General features: G+C 49.8%; 1 protein-coding gene across 5 annotated transcripts in view; it reads left to right on the top strand.

The window, feature by feature from the left end:
- STX18 (syntaxin 18) overlaps positions 1-19,058 on the top strand; it is a 485,190-nt gene that overhangs the window by 119,930 nt on the left and 346,202 nt on the right. The window lies entirely within an intron of this gene.

The following is a 19,058-nucleotide window of genomic DNA, read 5'->3' on the forward strand; positions in this document are numbered from 1 at the left end:
TTCAAAGTGAAGGAGGTGGTCCTCCAAGCGGCCAGGACAAAGAGCTCCATTTCATTCCAAAACCATCCGTGTTCCATCTACCAAGACCTAGCACAGGCAACTCTGGCACGGAGATAACTGTTTAGAGGCATTACTACCAAACTCCGGGAGGACCACATCCGGTACAGATGGACGTATCCATTTGGATTAAGTTTCGATTTCAAGAACAAGCGCCGCCACATCACCGATCTGAAAGAAGGCCTGGAACTCCTGGGCCTCACGACGGATGACTCGGACACCGCACCAGACAAAAATGGAGACCAATCACGAGGAACACCAATGACCTCTGGGTGGTCGGTGGGCACGCCCAGGGGTCGACGATGACTGGTTGCAGTTCCCCTCTGGGTCGATTGTCTACCTTTCCTGAACCTGACAGGGGTTCTGGACCTCTACGTTTTTTTTGCTTACTTGCTCTTCCCCCCGACGATGGCCGGAGGCTAGGGCGGTTCATATTCTTCAATGAAGCTCTTCGACCACACTCCGGGACCGTCGTCTCCATGATCTGCCTGGGGCTGGACTTTTGGGGCTCCGATTATTCAGGGAAGGACTGTTGCAGGGATTCTGCTTAGGCACAGAACTATGCGCAGGAAACCAGGACCTCAGAGAATTGTGGTGTACCAGAAACTCCCCTCAGAACTAAGAACCCCTATCCGACTAGCTTAGTGTCACATTCGTTATCCGAGATTTAGCTTGGCGGTCCCAATGTATAGACAACCCAGAACAAGCGACTTAGATACTCTCAGGAGTGGTGGAAACCCAAAATACCCGTTGGTAGCTATATATCAGTCCACAACAGAATAACAAAGACACGGTAAAAGTTTAAAGAGTTTATTTTATAAACCTCGCGTTCTAAGATGCAGTACTTTGGCTAACACAAGCAGACAAATGGTTAGGATTAACACCATCAGCATTGTTACAATACCATAGAAAATGAAAGGAGCAATCATAATAATAATGACTGTGGAACACAACCACCCTCCTTTCTCTAGCAACTAATAAGGTATTATTAGACTAATAGAAGGTCTCTTAGGCTTACATGGGGGACCCCATACCTTATAGATCAGCTTAGTGGAATCACATCACAGAATCAGCTAGGCTCTTCCTGCTTCAGCTCTTCGTTTCGAATGTAACAGAAAACCTGCTACTCTGTAATATTAAAGGGCTCGTCTTTCAGGTATTGGCAGCTGTATGTATGTTCTGTCTAAAAAGTGGTACGATCAACGTGAACACAACAACCTGCCCAGTCTAGTGACCCAGACTCGTTCCTTACACGGTGTACAGACCAAGGTCACTACTCGCTGTTAAAGATGTTAAACAACAGACGGTTCTCATGTGAAGCAAAGTCGAGTCAGCAGTTCTCGAATGAATAACATGTAACAACAGTGTCGCGTGCAAAAGCAGCAGAAGCCGCAAGCTGGCTTTCTAACAGCCATCGAGGTTATGCTAACTTAGCGTTGTACATAGAGCATGGTTAACCCACACTACAGGACTTGAGCAATTACGGACTGTCCCCTTGTCGCAGTAAGAACAATACCTTTAGCTTGGGGATTTTGTTTTTGTTTTATACACCTGCTCAGAACAATATATTGACACTATCCAGATGTGTTTCCTCTTGCATGCATCGGGGTTGATACCACCAGGGTTGGCGGCGGGCCCTAACGTGCCTTATTCTCCTTTGTTGGCGACTTATAGGAACTTTCAATATGGGAGGGGCTTATGCCTGCCACTGTTTTTCAGCCGTATCTAGACCATGTTAAGTTTTCTTTCTTGACTTTGTAGCCGGGGAGGACGGGGACCTCAGACCCGATGTCCCCCTTGGTTTCCGCAGGGGCTTTGCGCTCCCGGCGGAGCTATGTTATCAATTTTTGGAATCGTATTCTTATTTATGTTTGTTTCCTTTTGTTGGGGTTTGGGAGGGTTGGGGGGGGACATGGTGGCGGCTTTTTATCATTCAGCTCTGGAGAGCCCTTAGTTGTTTGTATACCTTAGTTTGAGATGAATGAGCAACACAACCTCCTCAGAGGGCTCACGCCGACGCAGGACACACTTAGGCTAAGGGGGCTTCTACAGAGCCTGTACATCTACCACTGACACTATGACTGTTACCATTGGAACCTGGAATGTCAAAGGCCTTAATTCCCTTCAAAAACACTAGAAAGTTTGGAAATATATTATTGATCACCATTTAGATGTGGTGGCGCTCCAGGAGACACACCTCGCCAGAGCCGAAGACACACGCTTAAGACACAAACCCCTTAATCTACAAATCTTCAGCTCTTACCAAGCACAGGGGAGTGGCATTACTGTTCCGCTCTACCATACGATTCCAACCACTAGAGGTTCTTCACGATAAGAGAGGGACGATGGGTCATGGTCATGGGCCATCTAAGAGGGGAAGGCTTGCACCTTTGTGGCAATATAAGCGCCCAATTCTGGTCAGACACTGTTCCTACACACACTGCTGGGGAAATTGCTAGATTTTGCGGAAGGACAGATAGTCCTGATGGGTGACTTTAATTTGACTTGGCATAAGGAATTGGATAGCACACACTCACAGCGCTCCGAACTGGGATCCTTTCTGCTGACACTCAACAACAAATCTCTGCGTTCTCTTTACCCCCAAACAAGGGACTATACCTTTTACTCACATGTGCACCGCACGTACTCCAGGCTTGATTAGGTCTTTATCAGTCAGTCCCTATTGGGTTCCCTTCTGGACGCCAACATTTTCCCTCTCTCCATGTCCGATCATAGCTTATTTTCCATCTGTTTGTCCTGGCGCGGGGATGCACCGACGCACCCATGTGGTACTTTCCGGCATCGTTAACGCGAGATAAAAAAATCTTGTGCTAAACCTAGAGACACTATTAAAGACTTTTTTGAGGTTAACAAACCAGAGGACACTTAGGAGTTTACCACCTGGGACGCATTAAAAGCAGTCTTCCGCGGGAAATGTATCGCACTCAACTCATCATTAAACGCGCAACGTGCTAGGGAAAGAGAGCAACTAGAACAGGAACTGTCGAAAGTGCCCATAAACTGCACCCCACTCGGCAGACTCTCTGTCATTTGACAGCACTCCGCGGCAAACTTCGTGCCATTTATAATAACAGAGCTGAGTTCACAATTCTCAAACTGCGCCACTTATCTTACTCCCAAAGTAACAAAATCAGTAAACATTTAGCCAGGCAATTACGAGATAAACGGGAGAAAGAATACATTGGTGGCATTGTGGGTCCCTCTGGGGGGGTTACGCACAGGGATGAAGACAAAGCTGAAATCTTTGGCTCATTTTATGAAGCTCTGTACTCCGGGGATGACCTAGATACTGACACTCAACAGGAGTATCTCCGTGCGTTTCCCCTACCTCAGGTTTCCAACGAATGGAACGAGCTGCTCTCTGCTCCATTCACCTATGAGGATGTAAATTTAGCGATTAAAGCCCTTAAGCCCCACAAAGCCCCAGGCCTGGATGGGCATACTGCCCTTTTCTACAAGACCTTTGCCCCAGACATCTGCCCCTACCTTATGCGGCTTTTTAACAAGATGGCCGAGACCGGGGAACCTACTACATCTATGACTGAGGCCATGATCGCAGTGATACCGAAACCTGGGAAAGATCCCCAAAACTGTGCCTCATACCGCCCTATTGCTCTCCTCAACCTGGATGCCAAATTATATTCTTCCATCATAGCCAAACGACTGAATGACCTCATGCCTGACCTCATACATCCGGACCAGTACGGTTTCATTAAGGGCTGCCAAACTCACGACAACACCCGTAGAATTATCCATCTCATTGAAAAGGCCAACAGATGTCAGATCCCTGCGGTACTAGTGGGTCTAGACGCTGAGAAAGCTTTTGATCACGTTAATTGGGCGTTTTTGTTCCACACCCTGAAGGCATTCGGCTTTTCAGCACAATTTCTAACCATGATCCGAGCTAATTATCGACAACTTCGCTCCAGAGTGGTTGTCAACGAGGTTAGCTCAGCCTCCTTCTTCCACTCTAGGGGCACTAGACAGGGATGTCCCCCTCTCACCCCTACTCTTCGCCCTTAGCATTGAGCCCCTAGCAGTGGCAATTAGAGATAATCCCAATATTCAAGGTATACCATTCACGGGGGAACCACATAAAATCTCCTTATTCGCAGATGATGTGCTCCTGTCTCTTTCCGACCCAGCCACATCTCTCCCAGCCCTACAGACAGAACTTGAACGATACGAACTGGTTGCAGGCTTTAAAATACATTTTTGCAAATCCTATGTCCTTAACCTCACATTGCCATCAGCAGAGGTCCACAGACTCCAACCTCTTACCCCCCTCGCTTGGGCTTCCTCCTCCATACAATACCTAGGGGTTCAACTGACACCGAGGATTGAAAGGCTGTATGCGGCTAATTTTCCACCTATTCTCACTCGCATCCAAGCGGAACTTACAAAGTGGCGGCCCCTCTTCCTGTCCTGGTCGGGCCGGATACATGCAGTAAAAATGACACTCCTCCCTAAGCTTCTTTATTTATTCCAGGCCCTTCCCATAGAGCTAGAAAGTTACTTCTTACGCCGAGTTAAGACTATGATCCTACATTTTATATGGCAAGGGGGACGTGCCTGTTTTTCCTTCTCCATGCTGTGTCGCCCCCACTCGGAGGTGGGAGTGGGCCTCCCTGACATCCAGTTATATTACAAGGCAGCGCAGCTACGAGTCCTGGTCGAGTGGTCGAAAAGGGAATCAGACAAACATTGGCTGCACATGGACCGTAGCGTGACTGGGTGAACCATTTGGGACTTGATCTGGCGCCCTAAGAAAGAGAGACCCCCAAACACATACATCGCAACACCCACGCGCACCACGCTGAAGGTATGGGACACAGTTGCGGGAGACGAAAGGTGGACTTCTTCTCCTTCCCCGTTTACCCCGCTCCACTTTAATCCAGAATTTCCGCCGGGTACCCAAGAGGGACCTTTTGATGCCAGGAGAGAGGGGGGCTGTCTTGCTCTGACCCACCTTTTTCATAATTATGACCCTCTCACCTTCGACAATTGTCAACGGGACTATAACCTGAGACACACACAACGGTACCACTACACTCAATTGATGCACTGGGCCCTAGCACTGCAAATATGTGATGCAGCTACCCGGCCCCTCACACGATTCAAATCCTTCCTCACCAAGACCACAACTATGAAGGGGGCGATTTCATTCATATACAAATTTCTTCTCCCCACTACAGTTTCCCCGAGACCACGATACATGTCCATATGAGAAGACGTTTTACAACGTCTCATCTCGGATACTGAATGGGGACATCTATGGACAGACATTACATGATTCAATCACTCCTCCGATCTACGGAAAGCCCACCTAAAGACCATGATGGACTGCTACCTCCACCCCTCTAGGCTCAAGCAGATCTTTCCCAACACTTCTGATAGATGCTGGAGAGGGTGCGGGCTACTGGGAGATTTTAAACATATCGGGTGGGATTGCCCGACTATTTGCCCTTTTTGGGAGGAAATCCTTGCGCACATTAAGGATATGCTGGGGTACCCTATTCCAACCACCATGGCTGGGGTCCTTTTGGGTCTCCATGATCCTGCACTTGAACATCAGACTCGAGCAGATAAAACAATCATGTGGCTATGCATAGGCGCAGCGAAAGTACCCTGGCAGCCGCCTGGAAAAGGAGGGAAGCACCAGCGATCTCTCTGTGGCATTCTAGATTGTGGAAACTTCTCAGTTTGGAACGAATGTCGGATGTCTTTCGAGACGACTTTAAGAACTTTTAATTCAAATGGGGACTGCTGGTTGCCTTCCTTTCACGAGGTCTACCGTCCGCTGTATGCCCTTCGTCTATTAGAGCCCTTCATCTCTTTCATCTATAATTTGCCTCACACGGCCTTAGCCAGTCAGGTTGTTTGTTCGCCGCCGTCACCATTGTCGGGGAGGGAGGGATTGTTTTTCATTTTTTGTATGTTGTTCCTGTTTTTCCCCTGGTTGGGGGTTGTTGCTGCATAAATATGAGCTGTTCAAGTGCCTCCCTCTGAAGAAGGATTCAATGTTCTTCACATCGCAAAAGAAAGATGGGTCGCCTACTGACATGCTGGCTATCATCAAAAGTTGTTACAGGTGCCACCCACACCCATCAAGGAACTGTAACCCTTTTTTAGCAATCCGGTGTTAATGGGTTGGACTGATATGGAATGTTCAGTGTTAGCAGCCACTTACAGCCTCATTGCACCTAGAGACCCCCTGTGAGGGGTGCCTTGATAATTCTGTCGTATGATGTACTTTGTGCATAAAAACTAATAAAATATGTTTGACAAAAAAAATAGACTATTCCTTTGGTATCAGACATGTTAAAGATACGATGGACCAGCTCCCCAAAATGCAGCGGGAATTTAGTGTGGAGTAGTGTCTGTATCTCAGACGAGGACCTTGCAACCTGGAGATCAAACGTCTCTTTGGCTGAAGTTAAGGCCACATCCTTCAGTAAAAGCATGGCTTTATGTTTGCTTAAGGAGTCAAATTTTATGTTGGAAACATTTATCGAAGGCCATAGCGCTGCCTTACTAACTGTGCGGGCAGGTGCAAACAGTACTTGTGTACACCAAGTAACTATGGAAATAACCACCACTAGATAAGCGATGCCCGGTTCCATTCCATAGCAACCTTGTTCATTCAGCATTAAATACCTCCCATTCAAGAGCAGCCTGAAGACAGGATGAATCACAGCAGCTGGGGAACCCTTCAGATAACAAGACAAATTTACCATTGAACATTGTATGCCCCATGGAGAGAAATGTCCTTGTAAACCAAGGAACTGCTTAAGAAGTCTTCACAGTCTGAGCCACTAAGAAAAACTTCAGTGTCCTCATTCCTGTATCTAAACTGGAACGGTAATTCCCAATACTCATGTACATATTCTCCCCTAGCGCTTCATATCTGCCTACCTGTTGGTATAGGAGCCAATATTGGAATTGAAATGTTTTGACTGGTAGGGTGATGTAACCATGGATTATCCAGTCAGTGGATGGTGTCTCAGCCACTGTGAAAGGTAATTGGTCTAATTTTTCAATGTGCAACATGGTATATTTCACATCGCTACGTGTCATTGTAATCTGTCTTTCTGTTAAATCGTATTCTAAAAACAGATTTGTACTGTTGATGTAACACCATTGCACGAGGTCAGAACGTAACATTTGTAACGTCCAGTTAAATTTTATTATTGACCATAATTGTGACTGTCCATTTTATAATATAGACATGTCTTGTTGTATTTTGTCAATTGCGGAAGACACTATGTTGCCCAGAGAATAAATTCTGGATGATAAAGTGGTCATACCGTTGTCAACGTCAGCCAAAGCTTTTTCTATATTAACCCTATTATCCCTGAGATCCATGTCGTCAGAAAGAAGAGACAAGTGCTGTTTCACCTGGTAGAGTGTTGAGGTTTTTAGCCAATCAAGGCATAACTTCCCAGCACTATATGACGTCACCACTGAGTGTTTTGTTTGTACATATCGATCAGGCCTTATTGATCCTAAACCGTTCGGTGTTACCAAGGAATCTAGACTGATACCCGATTGTGTCCGCAGGCCAAACCAACCAACCCTTCCAATTAGGGTCTGACAAATTGAAAGAATCATTACGAATCCTGGTGTCTAAAGTAGCCTCACTAAAGTGTGTAAAGTGCTGCCAATTCTCGAAGCGTGAGAATGCTGGAAAACGCTGTGTGTTCAAATCTTTAGTGTTGGCAATAGCCCGACATGACGTTTGTTGCACTGTTTTTTCCAGGACAATCATTTGATGTGGTATGAGGCATGCTCTAAATATGCCCTCCGTCCCCTGAACCTCAATCTTTTGTACCCCAGATAGACTCTGTGTTAGAAATGGGAGTCTCTGGTTGGCAGTGGATGGCCACTGTCCAAGCAGGGACCCTTCTTTCTAAGTCAGAGTGAAGGGCTGCACCCCTTTGACAACCCCTGCTCCACCCTGTGGTAACGTAGCACGAGCAGTTAGGCTAATCTCTGAGGCTGTGTGTTAAGCGTCTATGACTATACACAGTAATACAGTGAGGAACACTACAAAGGGACACAACACAGGTAGGTATCAAAAATAGTTCTCTTTATATATAGGCTTATCACAAGACCAAATAACGAGAAAGCCACAATACTGTACAAAAATAATTCTCTCTGGATGCTGCAAAAATAGTTCAAATGGGGAATGCACAAGTTCAGTTCAGGGCAATGGTCTCTGCGACCCTTTTACTCACAGTTCCTGGATGATGTTGTCAATAATCCACAAAAATGCCGCTAAGGCGGGTTAGCGATGTTTTTCCTCACGCTCTTGGTCGCGGCAGCTCGCTAACAGGCTTTAGCGGCAATTTTGAGGCCCGCAAACGTGCGGGGTAATGATCAGGCCAGCAAGCCCTCAGCGGCAGCAACGCGATTAATTTTCTGACGCTCCGCGGATATGGCGGCTCGCTAACAGGCCTCAGCGACAAAATGAATTCTACTGGGCCTGAGACTTCAGTCAGGAGGCTAGTTCTCTCTCTAGCCCTTGGGTGATTACCCGTTCAAGATTAAAAAGTTCTCTTACAGCTCCTTTTCCCTCTTGTTTCCAGTCCAGTGACAACTACTGCAGGCCAATCCAGGGAACAGCACACAACACAAGGACTGTCCTCTCCTGCAGCTTCCTTTAGTTCCACGGACAGAGGTTGATCTTGAGATCCAGTGGCAATACAAATTGTAGGGGTTTCAGCACAGATATTTATACCCCAACCGTCTTTGTTCTCGGAAACTACAAGTCACTGAACCCAGCCAGAACCAGTTCTGCCCAGCCCTGCAGCACTTTGTTTACCAGGCTGCATCCTTCCTTTCAGAAAGAGGGGGTCTGCCATCAGTCGCACAGTGGGAGGTGGAGCCAGCATTCACCTTGCCAGGCACAGCCCTATTCAGGTCCAGGAGCTACCCCTCCCCACACTCCAATGCAGATCTCTCTATTCAACCCAGGTCTGACTCAGCCTTCCCTGTCCCTCCAAAACCAGACAGCCAATACACATAACAGCAGAGCACACTGGAAGGCTTAGGCAAGAAAATACCTACTTTCTAAAAGTGGTATTTTCAAACACAGAATATAAAAATAAACTTCACTAAAAGATGTATTTTAATATTCTGAGCTCAGGCATACTAAATTTTTCTACCATGTTCTATGGGTCAGTTGGGACTATAGAATGTAATAGCCAAACCTCCCATTCTGGCCTGTGGAGAACAAGTAGCCTTACAGTATTGAAAAACGAAATAGGGTGTAATTCACTACCAGGACATGCTACACACATCAGAGCATGTCCTACCTTACACATACAATGCACCCTACCATAGGGGTGGCTTACATGATGCCAAGGGAAGGTTCAAGGGCTGGGAAGTGGGTGCACTTCACAGCCAAGATGGCAGTTCTAGACTGCACACAGAGACTGCACTGGCAGGTCTGAGACACACTTTACAAGCTGTTTCTGTGGGTGGCGCAAACCAGCGCTGCAGGCCCACCAGCAGTATTTGGTTTACCAGCCCTGAGCACACACAGGCCACATTACTAGGGACTAACAGGTAGACCAAATAAGCCTATCAGGGATACATCAAGTCATATGTCATCTTTACACAGGGATGCAAAAAGAACTATTGATAGACAGAATGCAGAACAATGTCATACATTCACCCCATGCCTAAATCCATCGTTTTTTTGCTCACCATGCCATTCCACTTTGGACCCAGCCATATGCAAATCAGTCTTGATCCTGTGTGCTTCTGTGGGTGGCACAAACCAGCGCTGCAGGCCCACCAACAGTATTTGGTTTACCAGCCCTGGGCGCACACAGTCCACATTACTAGGGACTAACAGGTAGACCAAATAAGCCAATCAGGGATACATCAATTCATATGTCATCTTTAGACAGGGAGCATCCGCGCTGCGGCACTGAATGGCAGTGGCGCAGCGCCCAGAGCATCTATCACCAGAAAAAACAGAGGAGGCACAGCGAAAAAATGGAAGGGAGACTCACGCCAATGGTGCCAGGTCTTACACGTGTTCTTCCCCCCCCCCCCTTCCAGCTGAAATGTGGGGAGAACTACCCATCCCCTGGGAAGTTCTCATCACTAAGGTGGAAAAATCTGGACAAACGTAAGCATTGGCGTGCTCTGTACCAGGGCGGTGTTCCACCATAAAGTCCTTCCCCTGTAGGGAAATGGACCACCTCAACAACTTGGGATTCTCACCCCTCATTTGCATCGACCATCTGAGGGGCCTGTGGTCTGTCTGAACCCGGAAGTGAGTCCCAAACGGGTATGGTCTCTGCTTCTTCAGCGCCCAGACCACAACAAAGGCTTCCCGCTCAATTGCACCCCACCTCTGTTCCAGTGGCAGTAACCCCCTACTGATGAAGGCTACAGGTTGGTCTAGTCCCTCCTCATTGATCTGTGACAGAACGGCCCCCACCCCATGCTCTGAAGCGTCTGTCTGGACAATAAATTCTTTAGCAAAGTTGGGTGCCTGAAGTACGGGTGCTGTACACATGGCAGTCTTGAGGGCATCAAAAGCTTTTTGACAGGTGTCAGTCCAGTTCACAATCTTTGGCTGCTTTTTGGAAGTCAGCTCAGTCAAGGGTGCAACAATGTTGCCATACCCCTTGACAAACCTCCTGTAGTACCCCGTGAGTCCTAAGAAGGCCCTCACCTGCGTCTGGATCCTTGGGGGGGCTCCCAAGCCAGGATGGTCTCAATCTTGGGCTGCAGGAGTGCCACCTGGCCACTCCCCACCTGGTGTCCTAGGTACACCACAGAACCCTGCCCAATCTGGCACTTACTGGCCTTGATAGTGAGGCCTGCTCTGTGCAGCGCCATCAACACTTCCCAGAGGTGCCACAAGTGATCCTCCCAGGAGGAACTGAACACTGCAATGTCGTCCAGATAGGCGGCACTGGTTTCCTCCAGCCCAGCCAACACCTGGTTGACCAACCTCTGAAAGGTGGCAGGGTCATTCTTCATCCCAAAGGGCATCACACGGAACTGGTAGTGCCCATCTGGAGTGGAGAATGCTGACCTCTCCTTTGCCCCATCAGTCAAGGCGATCTGCCAGTACCCAGACGTCAGATCAAACGTACTGAGGTACCGGGCAGCCCCTAGCCGATCAATGAGCTCATCTGCTCTGGGGATGGGGTGCGTGTCGGTCCTCTTGATCGAATTGAGACCTCGGTAGTCCACACAGAACCTTAGTTCAGGGGCCTCACCAGGCGCGGCAGCTTTATGTACCAAGACCACTGAGCTGGACCAAAGGCTGCTAGAGGACTCAATCACCCCTAGGGCAAGCATTTTGGAGACTTCCTCCTTAATGCAGGCCTGACCCTGTCAGATACCCGGTAAGCCTTATGCTTGACAGGGGGGCTGTCCCCGGTATCTACCTTATGGACGCACCAGTCCGTGACACCAGGCACTAGGGAAAACAAATCTGAGAATTGTCCCAGTAGTTGGTGATAATCTCTCTGCTGCTCAGGGGCCAGTGTGGTGTAGAGGACCACACCCTCAACTGACCCATCCTTCTCTTCTGCGCACAGGAGGTTAGGAAGAGGCTCACTCTCCTCTATTCCAGCATCTGTGGCCAGCAACATGCCCACTTCAGACCTCACAAAGTGGGGCTTCAGGCGGTTCACATGCAGGACCCGCAGGGGGTTCCTGGGCGACTGAAAGTCCACCAAGTAGGTAACTTGACTTTTGTGCTCCACCACCTCAAATGGACCGGTCCACTTATCTTGGAGCGCGCAGGGCTCCACTGGGGCCAGTACCCAAACCTTCTGACCAGATTGAAACTCGACCAGAGTGGCATTCTGGTTGTGCCAACGTTTCATCTCCTACTGGCTGGCTTCCAGATTTGCCTCAGCAATCTTTCTGAAACGCCGAGTCTGGTTCCTGAAGGCCAAGATGTAGCTAAATACGTCTTGGGGAGGTTTCCTGGGAGATTGCTCCCAGCCTTCCCTGACCAGACTCAGAGGTCTTCTGACCGGGTGACCATAGAGTAGTTCAAAGGGGCTGAACACTAAGGACTTCTGGGGTACCTCACGGTAGGCGAACATCAGGCATGGCAAGAGGATGTCCCACTTACGCCTCAGGGGCTCCTCTAGGTCCATAATCCTACCTTTCAAGGTCCTGTTGAACCTTTCAACCAGGTCATTTCCTTGGGGGTGGTAAGGAGTGGTGAACTTATAAGTTACCCCACACTCCTCCCACAGAGACTTCATGTACTGGGAGATGAAGTTGGTCTCCCTGTCAGACACCACCTCTCTGGGGAACCCCACATGGGAGAAGATCCCCATCAGTGCGCGTACCACCACGGGGGCCGTCACTGTCCTGAGCGGGATGGCTTCAGGGTACCGGGTGGCATTGTCGACCAGGATGTACCTGTTGCCCATGGCTGTCTTGGGGTCCAGAGGCCCCACAATGTCAATTCCCACTCGCTCGAATGGGGTACTCACAACTGGAAAGGGCTGGAGTTGGGGCCTTGATCTTCCCCCCACTCTTCCCACTTGCCTGGCAAGTCTCACAGGTCCTGCAATAAGTATCTGTACTTTTGCGCATTTGGGGCTAATAGAAGTGGGTGACCAGCCTCTCAAAGGTCTTGGTCTGCCCCAGATGTCCTGCCAACGGAATGTCATGAGCCAACCCCAGTAGGAAGGCTCTGAAGCACTCTGGTACCACCAGCACACGGGCCGACCCCGGTTCAGCAGCCTTAGGCTCACTATACAGGAGACTGTTCTCCCAATAGATCAGATGCGAACCAGACATATCACCTGCTGCCTGGGCTGCAGCCTGACGCCGCATACCCTCAAGAGAAGGGCACATTTTCTGCTGCTCACAAAAGTCCTCCCTGGTAGGCCCCCCTCCTGCTGCCAATGGGACAGCTCAAGCAGGTCCCCCAGGTTGGTCCTTTGCTCCCCGATAGGCTCCAGGGCATCCCCCGTAAGGTCTGCTCCTTCCTGGGCTGTGGGAACTAAGGGGGCTGGTTTCCCGCGCCCCCTGCTCCTTCTCTCTAAGGCAGGGATCTGGGCCATACTTTCAGGCTCCAGACTTCTCTCAACACCCTTCTTGGCTGCCATGGACCGAGTGGTGGCACACACCCATTCAGGCAGACCCAGCATCTCCAAGTGAGAACTCCTCTCCACCGTAGCCCATGGGCAGTTCTCCAAATCGTTGCCCAACAGACAGTCTACAGGCATGACGGGCCTCACAGCTACCTGAAGAGTTCCCGAGACCCCCCCCCCCCCAGACTCGAAGGGAACCTGAGCCACCTCACATTGGCTCTCTGAGTTGTCTGCTGACACTACTGGGCAGAATTCATGGGGAATAATCTGCTCTTGGGGCACCAACCGGGAGTTGACGGCAGTTATACTGGCTCCTGTGTTCCTGAGAGCCTCCACCTTATGGCCGTTGATGGTCACCCACTGCCTGTATTTCTTAGTGTTGTCAGGCAGTGCAGGTTTAGGGACCATCTCGCAGTCTCCTAGGGAGAAAAGGGTTAACTGTACAGGGTCCCACCCCTCTTGGGCATCCATCTGTTCTCCTTCCAAGGCTACACTAGCTATCTGGCGGGGTGGCGCACGGGTGGGTGCGGCAGTAGCCATCAGAGGACACTGGGGATCAAAGGGCCGGTGGCCCACTTGGCCGCAATGATAACAAGTAGGGGGCCCCCTGTGGACAGGCCTACCTGTCGGGGGCATTGGCTTCCTTTCTTGGGGAGGCTGGGACACCACTGCTTGGTTCCCTTGTGCATTACTTTGGGGCCCTCGGTAGAACTCCCTTGGTTGACCCCTGTCCCCCCACTTCTCTGCTGGGGACCCTGCCTACCTCTGGCGAAGTCTCCCATTGGACCCTGGCGAACCCTGGTGCTGACCCAGCGGTCTGCCTCCTCAGCAAGCTTCCTAGGGTTAGTCAGCCTGCAATCGTTGAGGTGCTGGCGTAGCTCAGGAAAACAGTTATCAGATAGATGCTCCCATGCAATCAAATCATACAGTTGCTCAAAAGTTTCTACTTTGCTACCTTTTACCCAGCGTTCCATTGCTCTGCGAAAAAAAGACACATATTCCACCCATGTGGTACCTTCCAACTTCTTACAGGACCTAAACCTTTGCCTGTACATCTCAGGGGGTCAACCCATAGCGGGTCATCCGCTCTTCCTTCATGTGTTCATAAACCATTCTCTTTTCTGTGTCTCTCCCCTCACTCACAAACCGTCCCCACAATCACGCTCCCCAATCCTTCTCAGGGACCCGGTGGGACACCATGGCTATTTCATAAGCGGCAAACCATTGCCCAATATCCTCACTCTTGTGGAAATCCTTAATAACTTCTTTGGAAACGTATACTCTGCTCTCCGTCTGTACAACTGGTATGCTGCCACCAGAGGGACTGGAGGTCTCTCCACTCTTTGCCTTAATCTCCAGCTCCCTCAATGCTCTCTCATGCTCAAGCTTCATTTTCATCATTTCAAACTCTAGCTTCTTGATCTCAAGGTGTCTCTCCCTCTGACCTTCTAGTTGCATCTTAGCCATCTCCATATTATGGCGTCTCTCGCTTTCCCTGTCCTCCATCTCCTCTGGGGACAGACCCCTCGCCGACACGCCTGGGCTGGAAAGCACCTTATTACCTCCTACATGTATCAATTCATCCACATTCTCTCCCTCCACCACAGGCTCTCCCATATTCCTAGGGGTATCCCTGGCTGCTAGCCAGGCCTTCAGTGCCTTGTAAAACTCTTCTTTCCTGGTGAACCCTGTGGTAGGGACTGCAAATGTCTGGCAATTTTTTTTTAGCTCCTTGGAAGTGTAAGTATCTATCTTCTCCTCTTCCCAGGACAACTCTTCTGGGTCAACTGCTCTGGGCTTGGCCATTGTATCAATCGCTTGCACTCTTAATCAAAAATAGACTAAAAATCCTCAAATATGTATGTGGTACGTTATGGTCTGCACTCACTAGTAGTGTACACTATAATTACTGTATGCGGTCATAAACGCAAGTCCAGATCCCCACCGCTGACCACCAATGTTAGAAATGGGGGTCTCTGGTTGGCAGCAGATGGCCACTGTCCAAGCAGGGACCCTTCTTTCTAAGTCAGAGTGAAGGACTGCACCCCTTTGACAACCCCTGCTCCACCCTGTGGTAACGTAGCACGAGCAGTTAGGTTAATCTCAGAGGCAGTGTGTTAAGCGTCTAGGACTATACACAGTAATACAGTGAGGAACACTACAAAGGGACACAACACAGGTAGGTATCAAAAATAGTTCTCTTTATATATAGGCTTATCATAAGACCAAATAACGAGAAAGCCACAATACTGTACAAAAATAATTCTCTCTGGATGCTGCAAAAATAGTTCAAATGCCGCTAAGGCGGGATAGCGATGTTTTTCCTCACGCTCTTGGTCGCGGCAGCTCGCTAACGGGGGTTAGCAACAATTTCGAGGCCCGCAAATGTGCGGAGCGATGATCAGGCCAGCGAGCCCTCCGCGGCAGCCACGCGATGAATTTCTTGACGCTCCTTGGCTGTGGCGGTTTGCTAACAGGCCTTAGCGACAATTTTGAGGCCCGCAAACGTGCGGGCGATGATCAGGCCAGCGAGCCCTCAGCGGCAGCAGCGCGATGAATTTCCTGACGCTCCGCGGCGGTGTCGGCTCGCTAACAGGCTTTAGCGACAATTTTGAGGCCCGCAAACGTGCGGGGCGATGATGAGGCCAGCAGCGCGATGATTTTCTTGACGCTTCTCGGTGGCTCGCTAACCGGCCTTAGCGACAAAATGAAGTCTACTGGGCCTGAGACTTCAGTCAAGAGGCTAGTTCTCTCTCTAGCCCTTGGGTGATTGCCGGTTCAAGATTAAAAAGTTCTCTTGCAGCTCCTTTTCCCTCTTGTTTCCAGTCCAGTGACAACTACTGCAGGCCAATCCAGGGAACAGCACACAACACAAGGACAGTCCTCTCCTGCAGCTTCCTTCAGTTCCACGGACAGAGGTTTGTCTTGAGATCCAGGGGCAATGCAAATTGTAGGGGTTTCAGCCCAGATATTTATACCCCGAAAGTCTTTGTTCTCAGGAGCAACAAGTCACTGAACCCAGCCAGAACCAGTTCTGCCCAGCCCTGGAGCACTTTGTTTACCAGGCTGCATCCTTTCTTTCAGAAAGAGGGGGTCTGCCATCAGATGCACAGTGGGAGGTGGAGCCAGCATTCACCTTGCCAGGCACAGCCCTATTCAGGTCCAGGAGTTACCCCTCTCCACACTCCAATGCAGATCTCTCTATTCCACCCATGTCTGACTCAGCCTGCCCTGTCCCTCCAAAACCAGACCGCCAATACACATAACAGCAGAGCACACTGGAAGGCTTAGGCAAGAAAATACCTACTTTCTAAAAGTGGCATTTTCAAACACCGAATAAAAAAATAAACTTCACTAAAAGATGTATTTTAATATTCTGAGCTCAGGCATACTAAATTCGTTTTTCTACCATCTTCTATGGGTCAGTTAGGACTATAGAATGTAATTGCCAAACCTCCCATTCTGGCCTATGGAGAACAGGTAGCCTTACAGTAGTGAAAACGAAATTGGGTGTAATTCACTACCAGGAGATGCTACACACATCAGAGCATGTCCTACCTTACACATACAATGCACCCTACCATAGGGGTGCCTTACATGATGCCAAGGAAAGGTTCAGGGGCTGGGAAGTGGGTGCACTTCACAGCCAAGATGGCAGTTCTAGACTGCACACAGACACTGCAGTGGCAGGTCTGAGACACACTTTACAAGCTGCTTCTGTGGGTGGCACAAACCAGCGCTGCAGGCCCACCAGCAGTATTTGGTTTACCAGCCCTGGGCACACACAGGCCACATGACTAGGGACTAACAGGTAGACTAAATAAGCCAATCAGGAATACATCAATTCATATGTCATCTTTACACAGGGAGCATCCGCGCTGCGGCACTGAATGGCAGTGGCGCAGCGCCCAGAGCATCTATCACCAGAAAAAACAGAGGAGGCACAGCGAAAAAATGGAAGGGAGCCTCAAGCCAATGGTGCCGGATCTAACACTCTGTGTCTATTGTCTTTCCAAAAGTCAAAACCCTATATAGAAAGTTGGGAAATAAAGGAAGCTGAATATATTAGCTTGGTGTTTGTTTTTTTTTTTTATTTTTGTTTTTTTTATTTTTTTAAACCTTTATTACAGAATGCAATAGATATACAAGTATGGGCCTACAACCTTCAAGCCGGCCGCTAGCAAGCAGTGGGACCATAAAACACAGATATAAAACACAAGCGGCAAGTGGTAAAGGTCCCAGAAGTCGAAGGAAGCGTTCGCGGCCACACCGTCCAGATAGGAGTTCCAGGGGCCCCACACCTTCACCCATTTCACAGGCTTACCTCTCGCCACATACACTACCTTCTCCCGAAACATACACCAATCCATGTTGTCCTTCCATACCGAAACCGTTGGTGACCTCTGGGAGCCCCACAATTGTGCTATGTCACGCTTGGCCACCATATATCCCAGTGTCACCCACCACGTTTGCGGCACCGTGTAATCAGCCGGTTCCCACACATTCAACAGACATCTCCTAGCCTCGGGAAACAGCGTCACATGCGTGACCGCTTGCAACACCGCATGCACACCATGCCAGAACCGCGCCACCTCCGGGCATTCCCACAAAGTATGGAAGAAGGTCCCTAACAAACCACACCCACGCTTACACATCCAATCCACGGCATATCCCATACGCATCAGACCCGGCCCCGTAACGTATACCCTGTGGAGTATTTTGAGCTGGACGAAACGAAGGCGGGCCGGTATGGCCACCTCTTTCGGGGAGGCCACCGCAGATACCCAGTCCTCGTCATCCAGCTCCAATCCATCGGCAACCCATGCCTCACGAAGGCCAGTCAGTAGTCCCGAGCGATCGTTGATGAGCTTTTTATAAATCAACGAGATAGTGCCATCCGGTACATGTCCGTCTAGCACTCTATCTTCCAGAGGGGAGCACTCCGGGATGGACGCCACATCCGGGAATACAGAACACAGCGCGTGACGAACCTGTATATACCGGAAGTACTCCCTGTCCTGCAACTGGAATTCCGTCTGCAGCACATCAAACGTTTTAAATCCCCCCCTCGTCCAGAGATCGCCCACCCTGCTGATGCCAATCGTGTCCCACTTATCAAAGCCTTTCGTGGTCCACAAGCAGCCCAATCGCTCAGATGCATACAATGGCGTCGCCCGGGTCAACCGATCCTTCCACCCCATCGCCAAGTTTGCCGCGTGCCACACCCGTACCGCGACCCGTGTAGGACCCGTCAAACGTGCGTCGAGCGATCTAGAGTAGAGCGCACAATTGTAGTCGCCACCCGGCAACAACAATTTGTCCATTTCAAAAGTCGTGTTAAGGGCGGGCCCATAAAGCCCGTGGTTTATCGCAGCCAGCTGGGAGGCCCAGTAATACCGTTTGATGTCTGGGAGGGCGACCCTCCCGTCATACCACGGGAGCGTCAGCTTCGCGAGGGCGATACGCGGCCTCCCATCCCAAAACAGTTGGTGCTGCAGACCCTCCACCTCCCGAAAGTAGCGAGCCGGGACGACGTCCATCGTGTTTTGTAAAGCGTATAAAAAACGTGGCAACGACATCATCTTAAACAGCGCCGCACGGCCGAGCGGCGAGAGCGGCAAGCGCCTCCAACGCGCCACATCCTCCTTCAGGCGCTGGAGGGGGGGGAGTAGGTTCTGTTTATATCGGGCCGCAGAGTCCAGGGTAATAAAGATACCCAGATACTTAAATCCCTGCGGAGCAACCTGGATAGGACAACCCCGCGGAAGGAGAGGAGCCTCCCCTGAGAGGACATATACACAGGATTTAGCCCAGTTGATGACTAGGCCGGAGTTGCGGCCAAATGAACACAATACATCCACTAACACAATCAACGATTCACGCGGGGAA

This window comes from Triturus cristatus, chromosome 4_2 (assembly GCF_964204655.1).
Source record: "Triturus cristatus chromosome 4_2, aTriCri1.1, whole genome shotgun sequence".
Lineage (NCBI taxonomy): Eukaryota > Metazoa > Chordata > Amphibia > Caudata > Salamandridae > Triturus > Triturus cristatus.